General features: G+C 38.7%; 1 protein-coding gene, 1 non-coding gene and 1 pseudogene across 2 annotated transcripts in view; 1 reads left to right on the top strand and 2 right to left on the bottom strand.

The window, feature by feature from the left end:
• LOC134470499 (cuticle collagen bli-1) overlaps window positions 1–10577 on the top strand; it is a 43821-nt gene extending 33244 nt beyond the window's left edge. The window contains exon 3 of the transcript XR_010039430.1: window positions 3173–10577. The gene's annotated coding sequence lies outside the window, so the exon portion shown is untranslated. The remainder of the gene's footprint in view (window positions 1–3172) is intronic.
• On the bottom strand, window positions 9986–10092 carry LOC111756651 (U6 spliceosomal RNA). The gene has a single exon (XR_002791077.1). It is a non-coding gene; the product is annotated as a U6 spliceosomal RNA (small nuclear RNA).
• A 1416-nt stretch (window positions 10578–11993) lies between the features above and the next one.
• On the bottom strand, window positions 11994–15166 carry LOC100735830 (large ribosomal subunit protein uL16-like; annotated as a pseudogene).
• Window positions 15167–15738: the final 572 nt, after the last annotated feature.

The following is a 15738-nucleotide window of genomic DNA, read 5'->3' as shown; positions in this document are numbered from 1 at the left end:
TGACCTATTTACTGTCCACTCATCCATTGGTCTGCTCCACCAGGGCACACAGAGCTCGTATTCAGCCTACCTGTTTCCTTACATTGAAGTAGGACTGAGGATCCAAACTCTTAATTGAATAACAGAAAAAGACACATGAAGATAAATTACTCAAAAGAGTAGTAGAAAAATTTTAGAGAAATAGAATACAACCATTAAAAGAAAGGATATGTCTTAAGTGATATACTTTCTCTAGGAATATAATTTATAGTGACATAAACACAACAACACATTATTTTGAATACACTTCAAATTATGAGTTCCTGAAAAAAATACAATGGTAAATTTCTCTTTTAAGTTACAAAGTAAAATAGAATAAGTCTTCCAGAAAGTAGAATTAAAAAGACAAAAATAGGGCTGGGAAATAGCAGCATAGCACCTGCCCAGCAAGCTCAAGGTCCTGCGTTTGATTCCTGGTACTACAAAAAAAAGACAAAAGTATGTAAAAGATGAAACAAAAGATAAGGGATAAGAGACAAAAAATGTCACTTCTAAGTGTTTTGTATCAGATTAACAGAAATAGCTGGATAATAAACTGAGGAAAGGTAATTAAGTTATAAAAGAAATTAGTTTCACAGAACTGAAGAGCATAAGTCCTTACATTTAAAGTATTGTTGAGTATCTAGAATGGCGAAGGAAAAAGTGTTCAACTTGACATCTATGTGAAATTGCAAAACATGAAAGTAAAATAGAAAAATACCAAAAGCTTCCAAGAAACAAAAACTGAATACTAAAAATATTGAGAATTAGACTAACATCAGATTTTACAACAGCAATAACTGAGGATACAGAACATTAGAACAATGCTTCAGATGATGAGAAATGTGATTTCAAGGTATTATATACCCTGCAAAACTATCAGCCAAGTGTGAGGGCTATGTGGGATGCCCTGTATCATAGGGGATGAGTATCATGATGCAGAAGGGGATGGGGGCAACGTCCTTAAGTACTGGGGGATCACGGCATTTGACTGCTGAGACCAAGGGTGTGGCCAGTCATGTGTGCCTTATACCAGTGCCAGGTCTGAAGGTGGGTGCTCATGTGATTCCTGACACCCCTCTGCTCTGTTACTAAAAAGTGTACCTGTTACTGAAAGCCTAGTTCCAACCTTGCCCTGCCCCGGGATATACAAAAGGAGCTTTGTCTGGTACCATGGCAGTCTTGTTCCAAAGCACAAACCGCTACCTATGGAGAGGAATACATATATGGTTTCCCTGCCATCTTACCTTGTAGATGGTACCCTCTCCAGCATCTTGTCTGATTGTGCACTGCTGTCAGGACCGGGTCCATCAGGAGTACGGTGGTATCCAGAACTGCTCTCCCAATGCTACTCAGCTGGTCAAAGGATGAATGCTTCAGGTCCCATACCATGGCTAGGATTTCCTTTCAAGTAGGGGCTCTTTGATAGTAGCGTCATCAAAATCTGAGGGAACTCCCACTGTTTGATAGGGCTCACTACTTCCATTGTATGACTATTCACATAGTGAGCACCCCATACCCACTATTGTGTGTATCACATCTGCCTGAACTTCTACAGTATCCCATTCTTTTTTATTTATTTATTTATTTATTTATTTATTTATTTATTTGTGTGGTACCCTGGATCAAACTTACAACCTTGCGCTTGCACTGAGGCAGGCGCTTACATCCCTGAGCTAAATCCCCGGCTTGGCCCGAGTACTCCTATTCTTGCAAGGCCTGTAGAGACAGGGGATTTACTCTGCCAGTATATGTACTGTGCCTAAAGCCATTAATCACAGTCAAACAAACTATAGGAAGGCTACCGAATGGCTAAATAAAGACAACATTGTGTAACAAACTAGTATCATAGAACACATCTTCAAATGGTAGAAATACTTAAGCTATAAGGTATGTAAATGTCAAGAAAGGTTCATAAGAAATACGAATAAAAGCAAGGTAGTATGATACCTCCAAAAAGCATAATAATCCCATAACAACAGACCTCAAAGAAATTCATACAAATGAAATGCTTGATAAACGATTTTAAAAATAATTATTTAAAGTTTCAAGAGATTCAAGAAAAACAGATGGTTAGCTGAAATTAGGAAGGAAATGGAAAATATGAATGACATGATACGGACATCCATACTTACAGAAACCTTTAAGATCTCAAGTAGATGTAACCAGAAAAAATATCTTTATGGCATATCATAATCCTAATATCAAAACTTCAAGACAAAAAAATTTCTAAGATGTGCAAGAGAAAAGCAGTGTCACACTTAAGTGTATCTCCATAGACTGACAACAAGTTTCTCAGCGGGCACTTATAAAAGAGAATGGAACAATGTATTTCAAACCCTGAAGCAAAATGGTTACCAACCAAAAACAATAGAGTGAATAAGGCTATCCTTCAGAAATGAAGGAGAAATAAAGATCTTCCAAGCAAGCACAAACAGGAAATTCATCACCATCAGATCAGTCTTACTAAAGGCGTGATGGGAATTTTAAATCCAAAGTGAAAGATAATTACTGTATGAAAAAGGATCTGAAAGTACAAATTCCACTAGAAGAGCAGGTACACAAAAGAGAAATAGGAAACAAAAACATAACATTAATATGACAAACTATAAAACCAAAAGATGGACAAGAGAAGGAAAGAAGATAGACTAGCCGAATGGATTAAAAAACAAAATCCAACAGTATGTTGCCAATGAGCGACTCGCCTCACTAGTAAAGACACATGCAGACTGACAGGAAAAAGGTGAAAAATGTTTTATAAGTAAATACAGCTACAAGAAGTAGCTGTATTTATATCTGATAAAACAGACTACACAAGGAACAAGGAATCAATGAACAAAAAGATATGATTATAATCCATATGCACCTAATGCTAGAACACCCAATTTTATAAATCAGACACCATTATGTCTAAAGCGAAAGATAAGTTCCAATGCAACAATAGTAGAGAATGTCAACACCCTATTTTCATTTTTGGGCACATCATCCACCTGAAAAATTAATGAAGAAACATAAGAATTAAACTGTACTATAGATCAAATGAACTTAAGACATTTATAGAACAGCTAATCTAACAGCTACAAGGATATACATTCTTTTCTCTAGCACACAGAAACTTCAAAAAAATCATATACTGTGTATTTTCTCATTGCAGTGGAATAAAATAAGACATCAAGAATAAAAGAAAATTTAGAAAATATTCAAATACATGAAAATTGAACAACATGAAACAGACTCGTGGACCCAGCACGAAAAGCTGAGTTGCTTTTGGAGACCGCGGGAAACTGAGACCCAGATCGAGACTCCAAGTAGCAGCCAGTTCTGCACCGCTGCACCAGAGCGGATGTACAAAGCTCTGGCGATTCAAATCTAAACGGTGCACAGAAATCTGACCGGTCAGCGCTGAGCCGCGAGTGGGGGAATAGTGGACAGCTTGGTGTGCGGCGGTCCCGGAACGAGGACTTGCACCGGACTCTGGTGAGTACAAAAAACCCCGCGGCTGCTGGGTTTGGCCAGAGAACAGCTGGCCCGCCACCACGGGGAAATCAATAACACAGAGTCTGGTGCAGACATATTAGCCCGGCGGCAGAAATCGCAGCTTGGTGACATCACCAGGTCCCCCTGTAGGGAGGGCTGGTGGAAGACATCTTGAGTCCTGGCAGAGCCTGATTACTTGTTGGCTTCAGCTCCACACAGAGAACTTAGTGGGAGCCATCTTTGTTTTGGGCAGATCTGCTTTTCTGGTGCACCTATCACAGAGAGGTTTGGAAGAGAACGGCTGGGACCTGGGCAGAATCCTGTGCCATTACTCAGCTGCTTCTGATTCAAAGAGAACTGGCAGGAGCTACTAGGGCTAAACCAAGCCTCTGCTTGGGGCCCAATAAGCAGATACAAAATAGTCACAACTCAGTGACAACCAGAAAGTACAGCCTAATTTATGAACTAACTGACACAGAGGCTAGAGACTAGACTGTACCGCCCCTACATCCCAGCCTACCCCAGATAACAGCAAATTGGGGAGGACAGCAAAAACTCAAGCCAGCACGCTTCTGAAAGGCCCTAAGCAATTCGGAGAGGGCCAGAGAACTCCAGGACAGTCTGAAAGAAACCAGAAACATGACAAGAGATAAAAATAAAAAAAAAAACCTCCAGCTGTTCAACAGGAGAAATTAAACCCAAGAGAACTAAACACTGAAGAGAACAAGCACAGTAACCATCCTCTACTCGACACAGCATCAGCCGAAATTAAAAAGTACTTACATGATCTCATAGAGGAATTTAAAGATGTACTCCTGATCCAAGTGAGGCAAGATATAAAGAGATTAATTAAAGAAATGACAAGCCCCGCCCAAGAGAACACAGATGGAAGAACTGAGGAAATCAGAAAAGAAAGAGAAGCATCTGAAGAAGAATTTAAGCATAACTTAGAATACATGAAACAGATCCAAAGAGAATATCAGGAAACTCAGAACTCCATTGAATATTGGCAAAATGCCTTGACAGAAACTAAAGACAACCTTCTGAAACTTGAAGAGAGATTTAGGGCTTATGAACGTGAAAGAAAAATCCTCTTAAAAATAACAAGGAACCAGAAAGAAGCAATTCTAAAACTGGAAGATGATAAAAAGATACATAACCTAAGAATAAAGAATGTGAGTGAGGAAGCAGGAACATCCAAAAATGAAATACAAAAAATATTCACAGAGATATTAAAGCAAAATTTCCCACGTATAGCAAAAAGAAATGATATCCAGATAAAAGAAGCATACAGAACGCCAGCTACCTACAACCAAAACAGATCTACGCCTAGGCATATAATAATCGAGATCCCAGAAATCCACCAAAAAAACAGAATATTAAAAGCAGCCAGAGAAAGGATGCAGGTTACCTATAATGGGAAATCTATCAAAATAACAGCAGACTTATCAACACAAACTCTTAAGTCAAGAAGGGAGTGGGGAGAAATATTCCAAGTCCTGAAGGAAAAAAATATGCAACCTAAGTTCATATATCCGTCAAAACTCTCTCTAAAAATTAATGAAGAAATAAGATACTTTCAAGACAAGGAGGAACTGTGGGGGTTCGTGGCCACCAATCCAACCCTACAGAGAGCGCTGAAGGACATTACAGAGAAAGAGAGGAAGCGATATCAGGATTACAGCTACAGTGGCAGAGAAGCCTCAGTGAACGGGGCAGACCATGGAATGAGGGAATAAGGTGGACAAATTATAGCAGAAAAGTGGAGTAGCAGACATGAGGCAGAGACGGTAAGCTAGTCTTTAGTAGAGACAGCTCTGAAACTATATTTAAAAAAAAAAAGCAGAGGTCATTGCTAATGGTGTATAACGATTTAAAAGACACAGTAGTCCTAGTGACATATTTAGATTGAATTAAATTTGTTCTGGTCTGTCCACTCATATCAGATTTGAGGACACAGACCTCTAGAACCAAAAATAGCAGGTTATACCATGGCAACTATCCTTACTTTCCTATTGACTTAGGCTGAAATTCTGTATTACTTACATTGTCTTACTATGACTGATCTTAATTGTATCTGAATCATAAAACTATTGGTTGGCCTTGACTGATCCTATTTGAAATCGGTATGCGTGTTAGAATCAACCCTAAAAGTAGAGGAAACTACTCTGAGCATGACAAGATGTAAAGGATATCCATACTGGTATGAATCAGTAACAGCTCTCAAATACTACAATGCAGTCAAAGATAAGTTTTTATAAAAATAGGTGATAGTATGTTTAACTATAATAAGCCAGTGTTGTCGACAAATCTATTGAAAATAACAAGAGAAAACATAGTAGCTACGGAAGATCATTTATATTATAGTTTTATAAGTCCTATCCATTGCATGTTTATCTAGGAAATTGTTTCGTTGTCTTGTTATGACTTGGTTTTCCCTATAATACAGAGAGGATAGGAACAAATACTCTGAGGAAGAGACCTGAAAAACCCGAGGCTTATTTTGTAGCATTATAATATAAATTCTAGCAATCTATTGCTTGCTGATTAAAATGACTCTGGACTGGTTTCTTCAGCTCAACTTCAGCATATGCAGAGATGGGGACGGCTATCACAAAGAGAATGAGAGATGTGATGGTAGTTGGTATTGTCTTCCCTAATTTGGAACTTGAGGACCTAAAAAGACTCCATCATCCTGTAATGATTTGATTAGTTCTATAATATGCAATAAGTATAGAAAGTGGGTGAAGTTAGGGACAACTATTTGTAAGAAGCTAGAGACAGTTAGATAAGGTAGATCCCCAGTGGACTTGCTTTGAAATCTGTATTTCTTTAAATTGTTTTTTATTTTTTTTAAAATGTTCTGTTCTGTTTTGATATGGTTAACCTTATCCTCTTAGAGATGTAAAACAAATAGGTGGGACTGATAATCATATTACCGAGCTTTTGTTCGGCCATAGAGCAGAATGGTTTGTAGGGTCATTTTTTTTTTTTTGAATGTCATTCTATATACTTTAATTCTATAACCTGAACAGCCATTTCGAAGATGACAATTTGTAACTTATCAACTGGCAATTTCTTACCTTTTGTTTGTCTGTAATTTAGAATTATTTCTACCCTTTTTTTTAAATCTCCATGTATTTTTTTTCGTTTCCTTTTCTTTAAATAAATTAAAAAAAAAAAAAGAAAATTGAACAACACAGGTCATCTAAGAAATAAAAGAGAAATTTTAATAGTTCTTCAGAAAGAAGAAAATGGAAGCAACATAACAAAACCTATGGAATATAGCAAAATCAACAGAAAGAGAAAAAGAGATTAATTTCAATTAACAACCTAATGACACACATTTCAAGAATTTAAAAAATCAAGACTATAAATCAATTCCAAAATTAGTATAAGGAAAGAAATGAAAAATGTGAGAGAAGAAATGAGTGAAACAGACATAAAAAAATATACAAACTAAAACTAAGCTGCACCTGGGGGCATATAGTTGTAATCTCAGCATTCTGGGAAGCTGACACAGGAGCATCACCAGTTCCAGTTTGGTCCGGGCAGTTTGAGACTTAGTGAGATCCTGTCTCAAAACAAAAAAGGACTGTGAAAACAGCTCAGTGGAAAGACTCTGGGTTTAGTCCCCGGTACCACAAAAGTAGAGAAACAAATAAACAAAACAAAAGATCAATGAAATAGATTTTTAAAAAATAAGATCTACAAAGTTTTAGCAGGACAAGCCAATAAAAAAAGAGAGAAAGCCAAAATAAAGTAAAATCAGAGATGAAAAGGAAAACATTACAATTAAAACCACAGATCTAAAGAGGATCATTATAGATTGTGCGAATCTGTATGCTAACTAATTAGGAAACCTAGAACAAATTAGAAAGCCTAGCAAATGACCTACAAAAAGTGTTCTGCTAAATCATAAAAAACTTGAATACATTAAGAATGACTAACGAGATTGAACCAGTCGTAAGTCTTCCAACAAAGAAAAGTCTGGGTCTGTATCACTTCACTGATGAATTGGATCAAATATTTAAGAAATTAACACCAAGTCATCTCAAAGTATTCCAAAGAATTGAAAAGGAAAGAATGTTTCAAATTTATTCTATGAGACCAGAAAGAAAGACTAGGTAAAGAATGTGAGAGGAAGTTCAGTCTAAGTTTCCTCAGAGCTGTAGGCAGTTCTTGAGATGGTGTTGCTTGTTGAAGGAGTTCCTCGTGTCCCTTGGGTGCACATGGGTATCCCTGACACACCTGAATCATAATGTGGAGGGGGCGGGGCATGGATTTCAGCATAGCACTAGGGCCCCAGGTCTGTAACTGGAAGCTTTGAAAAATCTGCTCAAGACAATGACAGATGGTCCTTTTTGAATGTTTGAAGCTTTAAATGTTTTGCCATGTGAATATTTTACAGAAAAAGTGATATAAATGTATTTCTGGAAATATGGGCCAACTACCAGATGATATGTTAAAAATAGTTACTTTGGTCTAGTAAGAACAGATTTGGAAAGGATGAAAGGTATGACTGTTCCTTTTTTATTGTCCCTCTAGGACTACTGTTTTTAATCTGTGTGTTTTTATTACTTTGATCATTTTGCTATAAGAAAAGAAGACAAAGATAAGGCAATAAAAATACTGTTGTAGGAGTGGGAAAATAAGTTTAATTCTACAAATTAGTTAATAACAGTTATTGAATACTTTATCACTAATTACCAAAATATTTCTAGGAGGTAAAAAATATTATTCCCAGTTAATAGGATTAAACTTTAAGTGAAGTGTTTTGCTAAAGATCACACATATGGTAACTGCTAGTTTGAACTTGAATCCAGGGCTAGATCTGTGCTTTTTTCACAAGTAAAAGGTGAAGAAGCATCTGACCATAGAGCTGTGTGAACAGACCGTGTCCTGATCCTCGGTTCCTAGGTGAGCACAAACAATGCCATGGCTCAGTGGAATCGCCACATCTCTGAAAGAACTGGTGTTGATTATTGTTTAACTACACTTCACATATTTAGCCTTTTAAATCTTCTCTGAGAAATCATTTTTTCTAATTCCTTATTCATCCTGGAATATCTTCTCATAATAAAAATGTATGAAGGAACAAGCGTATGACTGCGACCTGGAACCTAGCTACAGAAGCACTGTAAGCTGCATGCAGTCAGCAGCCCATTTCCTCTGGAGGTGAACCTGGCATGTGCTACCCAACCCTGAGCAGGTGCCCTGCCCAGGACCCTGCCCAGAGGACAAGCTGCTGGCTTCCTTTATTCATCTTAAAGATTGAAAAAGACTTTACTCATAAAGTGTTACCTTTCCTGACAACATAACAGCTTTCTGCCTCAGCTCAATGGAAACAATCCCTGGATCTCTGATGCAAATTTTAAAAAGATCTTCTGTTTTGATGGTGCCTTCTCCTGAGTTGACTTTGATTGACAGTAGAGAAGAAAGTGAGAGGAGACCATTGGCTGTGGAATTACTGTCTTTGGCCCTAGAACGTGTGAGTTTATGAGCAAGATATACAATTTCACTACTATAGGTGGGCAGATGACTGCCAAGTAGCACAGGCTTATCTTTGGGCAAGCACTGCAAAAGGTCTATGTCATGGTTCAGATTTAATACGCCCCACACAATTCTTATGCATATGGAAAGCGATTGGATCATGGGAGCACTGTACTCCTCACTGGCCTTAGGCATGGATGTGTTCAGAAGCTGAGGTCCTGTTAGGAGGTGGGACCTGGCTGGAGATGGCAGGGAAGATGAGACTTGGCAAAGGGCGTTCTTGTCCTTGGATCCTCCTTTTGCTCCCTGGCTGTGCCTCTTTGAACAGCTTTCCTCCTCCATTCCCTTCTACGTGCCATTTCTGCCAGCTGACCATGGGCTGAAACGATGAGCCAAAATTAACCGTTTAAGTTGTGGAGGCTGGGTATTGTCTCCCAGAGATAGGAAAGGGACTACCACAGACTAGAGGGAGTGTTCTATGTAAACTGACAGATGCTTGACAGAGACCAACTCTATGCAGCTCAGATGTACTGCTTGTAGCTGACTGACCCTGGGCTCTCCTGGACGAGGGTGTGATAGTAATTAAGTAATAAAGCTGTCTCCATACAGACCATTTGAACCTGCAGGTTTTCTATACATAGTGAATTCTAACCTAATCTGATGTGTAAAGAGACACTAACCTACTTTGGTAAGCAGGTAGCTAAGTCTCAGCCAACCATAGCAGCTGGCTTCAGTCCACTAAAGATAGTTAACCATTTAAAATGCAAGTAAAGCACCCATCAAGCTTTAACTAACCCCCCAATCTCTGTACTTCATTTCTGCTTTCTGTATGTTACTTTCTTTGCTCTGGCTATAAAGATAATGTATAGGTGTGGTGGGAAGCAGCATCCTGAACCACTGTTGATCTGGACGGCTTCCTGGTTGTAGGACTACAAACACTAAGTCTATGCAAAACCAGAATTGCTATAAATTTTTTTTCTCTCTCTTCCTTCCTTTCTTTCATATTGAACACTTCACGAATTTGTGTGTCATCCTTGTACAGGGGCCATGCTAAACTTCTCTGTATCGTTCCAGTTTTAGTATATGTGCTGCTAAAACAAGCACAAATTTTCTCTTTCAATAATAGCATACAATGATAATAGAATAGAGTGAAATGATCATCGGTAATAAAATCATAAGATTCTGTGAAGAATAGTACATAATGCAAATTGAATTCTTAGCAAGTGCCTGATAAATACTCAACACATGTGAGCAATTCATACTACAAGAAACCTTATACAATACATATTTTATTCTCTGAGAATGAACTTTTGTTGATAGGAAAATATACCTGTTTATTTATACTATAAATAAGAAACATAAAAGACAAAAAAAAGAGAGATAAAGGAAAAGATTAATTGATCTAACTGCATACACATTCACATTTTTCTATTTCAAAAGTCCTATAAACATAAATTCATTCTCAGAGAATAAAATATCTTGGTACACATATTTTGAAACAACTGCTTTTCTTAACATTGTGTTCCTCAATCATTTCTAGGTAATTGTTTTCCGAATTAATAATTTTTATTTAATGTTTTATATTTAAAATCCTGCTCAGATCATCCTCCTTCTAGAATAGTTTTCTTATTCTGCTGGTAAGTGATATAATTCAACTTTGTGAAGAGCAATTTGCTCTGAAAATATTTATCTACTAAATAGTAGCTCACTCCTGAAGTTTTTTTCTGTAAAAAGTTAAGAATTTTACAAAAATATTTATGTATATATTATTTTTATGTATGTACATGTAAAACTCTGTTGCCATTGTTTGTTAAAACAAAAAATTTGAAACTACTTTTGAAAAGTATTGTTATATAAACTATATTAAATTTAAAGAATGGGACACTATATAGTCAAAATTATCTTGAAAAATATTAATAACAGGAAATACATTTTTAAGTAATAATGCAGTATATACCATTTTATGTTTAACATTATCTCAATTAAGGTTTTTTTTTTATCTTCTTGAGCAAGTTTTTTCAGCCTCCAAAACTTTGTATATTGAGGTCATCCTCCTTGCAAAGAACTACTACCTGTTTTTTGTAAGGGTGACACTTTTTTATTCTTCAGATCTTGTCTTGAATGAATCATTTCAAAGTATGAGTCTAGAGTAGATCCAGATCCCTTGCATCACAAGAGTCATTTGGGAAGCATCTAATTATCCTTGGGTGGGTTTTACCTCACCCTTTGGAAGATACCTTAATTCATTTTGTGCTATTACAACAGAATACCTGAAACTGGAAACTTACAAAAACCAGGAATTTATTTCTCTTGGTTCTGAAGATTGAGTAGTCTTAAAACCAATGCTCCAGCAGGTCCATTGTCCAGTAAGTACTGCTCTCTATACTTCCAGTGTGACGCCCTGAATCTGATCCTTCAGGGGAAGGAAAGCTGCTCATGTGGCAGAAAAACAGGAGAACAAACCCAGTCCTGCCACCTTTTTTTAAAAAATAATGTTGGGGGCTGGGGATTTAGCTCAGCGGCATAAGCACCTGCCTTGCAAGTAGGCGGTCATGAGTTCAATCCCTGGTACCGATAAAAAGTGAAAACACACACACACACACACACACACACACACACACACACACAAAATGATGCTACATTAAATTATTCACAAGGACAAAGCCCTAATAATCCAAATACCTCCCATTAGGCTGCAGCTCCCAACACTGTTACATATAATTTTTTAAAATAACCTTTCTACATAGCTCAAGCTGTCCTGAAATTTGCTACAGAGCCTGGGCTGGGTTTGATCTCATGATTAGCTCCTACTGCTGGAGTTACAGGATTGGCCTTTGAGTTTTAACATGAGCTTTGAAGAGGGTGGAAACATTCAATCAGTAATAGAAGGTTTGTTCTTAGAAGTCTGGGACCATATCTTTTATTGTATTTTTTCCTCCAAAGTGCTCATTTTTATGATCTGAATACAAGGAATATACACTGAATGTCAGTAGCTGGGGTGTATTTTACCCCACCTCAGGGATGAGGTGCTTCTTGGCCACCATGTCTTCAAACTCATGTACATTGAACTTGGGGGAGCCCCACTTCTTGGAGATATGGATCTTCTAGCCGCCAAGGAACTTAAGTTGGCCCTTCGTAGGGCCTTGATCCCATGCTCCTTGTTCTACAGATTGGTGCAGATAGACATGATGACCTGTCTGAGGTGAACCCTTGCCACTGTGCCCTGGTGCTTCCCAAAGGCACCCTGCATGCCTGTCTGGAGCCTGTCAACCCCAGCACAGGACAGCATCTCGTGGATGCGGAGGACATGGAAAGGGTGGAGCCACACTTAGATGTGGAAGCCGTCTGTGCTGCAGCTTTTCACCATGTACTTGTTGGCACAAATCCGAGCCGCCTCCAGAACTTCCGAGGAAAGCTGCTCATACTCATCAGAGTATGGCCACAGAATGAAAACTCATCCACTTTTGCCTTCTTCTGCCCCAGGTCAAAGATGTGGATCTTGGCATCAGGGACACCTTGGCAGAAGCAGGACTTTGGGTATGGCTTGTTCTTACAATACAGGTAACCCTGGCTGGACAGTGTCCCATGGCGACACCAAGAGTCTGGGGGTGTGCCAAAAGAAAACAGCCCGATTATCTCTTAACATGAGCATATCCACATGTAAATATTGTCACTAGGACAAACTGGGTGGAAGAATAAGCAAGTTGTTGATCATAAAGCTTAAAGCAGATGCTTGAAGTGGTGATGTATTATTTCCAGAGGGTCCCTCTTCCACCTGGTTCTTTTAAATTTTGTTTCAGAAAATGGATGAGCATCTGGAAAGAGTGAAGTCAGCCTGGGAATCAGATCCAGATGCAGCTTTTCTTTCAGATAGATGAACTGTGGATAATTGCACCCAGGTGTCCAGGGGAGAGGGGCCTGGAGCTTCAAGGTGTAATCAAGACTACTTTGCATGAGATTATTTAACAAGTATGAGGTCCTCTACTTGTTAAAGTCCTCTGGGTCTCAAATCTGACAGGAATCTCCAGTTCTTTCTTTCAAAGGAAATATTCCTCAACCCCCTGATGTTTCCCATAGCCGTTTACTGTGGCCTTTGTTCTTCCTGATGCTGATTAGGAGCTGCTTCAATTCTTGTTCTACCAAGATCAATTGGATGAAACTCAGCTTCAAGAAGTGTTGGAATGATTCTCCAAATAGAGGAAGAGATGGAGTCCAACCCTTCTGCAGGATGAGTTTGCTCAACACCTGGCAAACTCTGCAGCAACTGTGAAGCTCCTAGCATAAGCCCTGACTTACTGTAGTTTATAAAAGAAATCACACTCGGGATTTGTATCACAGCGGCATTTGATATTCACAAGTTAAACACTTGCAGGTATGATAATTTTTGACCAACTTTCAGGATTCATAAAATGTCTTTCATTTTCTTAAAGATCAAAGAATTTCCTATTTGAGAGGCTATGTGAGGACTAAAGGCTGAATCAATCGCCCAGCACCAAGGCCCTTTGGGCATTTTCTTGCGTCAGGCAGAAGCTCTGTGTAAGGAAACAGAAGGACTCTTCCACAATTTTTTCACATGCTTTTTTTTTTTATTTTAAAGAGAGTAAACTGAACAAAATGAAACAGAATAAAACCAATCAAAATAGAACCATGAATGCAATACAGAACTTCAGATCAAGATAACAGGAAATCAACAGTGTTTGGCATGTCTCTTGTTTTCTTAAAAATAGTTGTCCATGCTATCAGACATAAAAAAAAAAACAAAACAAAAGGAAAGAAAACTAAACAGAAAAAAACCTCAATCAAAATAAAACAATGGAAGTGTTACAGGATCCAAAACCTGATAATAGGAAATCAACAATGGCTACCATACTATATCTTGTTAACTTCAAAATAGCTGTGCATACCACCAGATATAATAAAATCAAACAAAACAATACAATAAAACCAAACCTAACAAAACAATGAAAGTGATGTGGGAATTCAAAAAAGATAACTGGAAATTAACAATGGTTACCATCTTCCCTTTTTAGATATTTTCTCCCTTATCACTTTCACAATATCTATTGTACGTTTTGGATCCCACTAACACCTTCAGTTTTATGCTGGGGAGATAACACAATATTCACCTTTATGAGTCTGAACCATTTCACCCAGGAGCATTATCTCAAGTTCATCTCTCCTACCCACAAGATAGGTACCTACAAGAGCCTGGAGATTACTCTTCTTTATAGCTGAGTAGCTTTCTATTGTATAAAAATACTGTATCTTTATCTTATTCAGCCTGTGATTGATGGAAAGCTAACTATGCTTTTTCTGGTTTCCTGTTTTTTTCCTTGGACTTTTCCTCTATGAGCTTCCTTTCGATTTAAATTATGAACAGCGTATTGATAGATTTTGTTACTCTTCCTGTGTTTCTTTTTATTGGTGAACTGAGGCCATCTACATGAATGGTTATGACTGGCTTGCATTGGCTCGTCTCTGCCATGCTATTCTCCTGCTGTGGACCCCTCACTTATCCCCATCATTCAGTTGCCTGCCCTGTCTGGCCATCTTCCTCTGAACCATGGTCATCTTTAGCTCTCTAGAATATCCTCCAGCACTTTCTGTAGGGTTGATTTGGTGGTCATGAATTTCTTCGATTGTTCTTTATCATGAAAATATGTTATTTTTTCAGTCCATCTGATCTGATTACTTTTAGAGCCTCGTGAAGTTGTTTCTTTAGTTGCTATCCTTTCAGAGATTTCAGGTGTACGACTTCCCTTTTCTTCCATGTTTATATCTTCCAGTCTTGTTCTGTCTGGGCTGGAGGTCTGAGACTGCCTTTTGTTCCTTCATCGTGAACATTTTCCTGGGTTCCTCTTGAGAAGCCAGTTGTGGGGTCTCAGGTGCTTCCTGCATTGGCTGCCCCTCTGCGGTGTAGGGGAATGGTCCAGGCGCCTGGATTTCTCTGAACCTAGGTTCCTAGGGAAGCCATGGCTTCTCCAGTCCTGTGAGGCTACACTGAGGCTTCCCTGATGGCCATGGGCATGGTGGGGGAGCTGCTTCTTCTCTGGGCCTGCATGGCTACACTGGCATGCCCCTGATGATGGTAGGTGCACAAGGGATTCTCCTGGCCTGCGCTGGCTGCCTGTGAGAAGCAAGAGTCTTCAATGACATCCTGCTGGTGTAAGGGGTGCATGTGGCTATTTCTCCCTGCCTGTACTGGTTATGAGAGGGAAGCAAGTGCCTCAATGGCAGCAGGCACTCAGGGGCCAGTCTGGCTGTTTCTCTTTGCCCAAGCTGGCTGCCTATAGAAGCATGTTTCTCGATGGTCCTTCATATTTTTGTAACCAAATGCAATGTGTTCAAATCTTGCTGAGTGCAAAATAAAGAAGAACAACTAGGAGGCAAAAGAATAAAGAAAGACTTATTACACGCGGCAGGTGAGGAGAGCATTGGAATTATTTCCAAAAAAGCACTCTCCTTTAGTACGGGAAGCATGATGATTTTATTCTGGCCACCTATACTATTTACAAGGAAAGCACTTTACAGGTGGACACATTCTGACCATGCTCAGTTTAAAGTATACATTTCTAAGTATGCTCAGTTTAGGTTATAATTCAAGAAGGAAAGATGGCAAACACGTTTGTGGGCATACTCTGCTCAAGGTCATTAAGCAAATGTTCCAAAAGGCAAATAGAAGCTTCTGGGTATGCCCAGCTCAGGGTTATAGAGATGGTGGTCCTGCACATTTTGGAGAATGGTCAGTTC

Source organism: Cavia porcellus, unplaced genomic scaffold, assembly GCF_034190915.1.
Source record: "Cavia porcellus strain 051 isolate PalLab524CR breed Dunkin Hartley unplaced genomic scaffold, mCavPor4.1 scaffold_15, whole genome shotgun sequence".
NCBI classification, from domain to species: Eukaryota; Metazoa; Chordata; class Mammalia; order Rodentia; family Caviidae; genus Cavia; species Cavia porcellus.
Note: the sequence above shows the minus strand (reverse complement) of the source record. Positions and strands in the feature narration are given on the sequence as shown.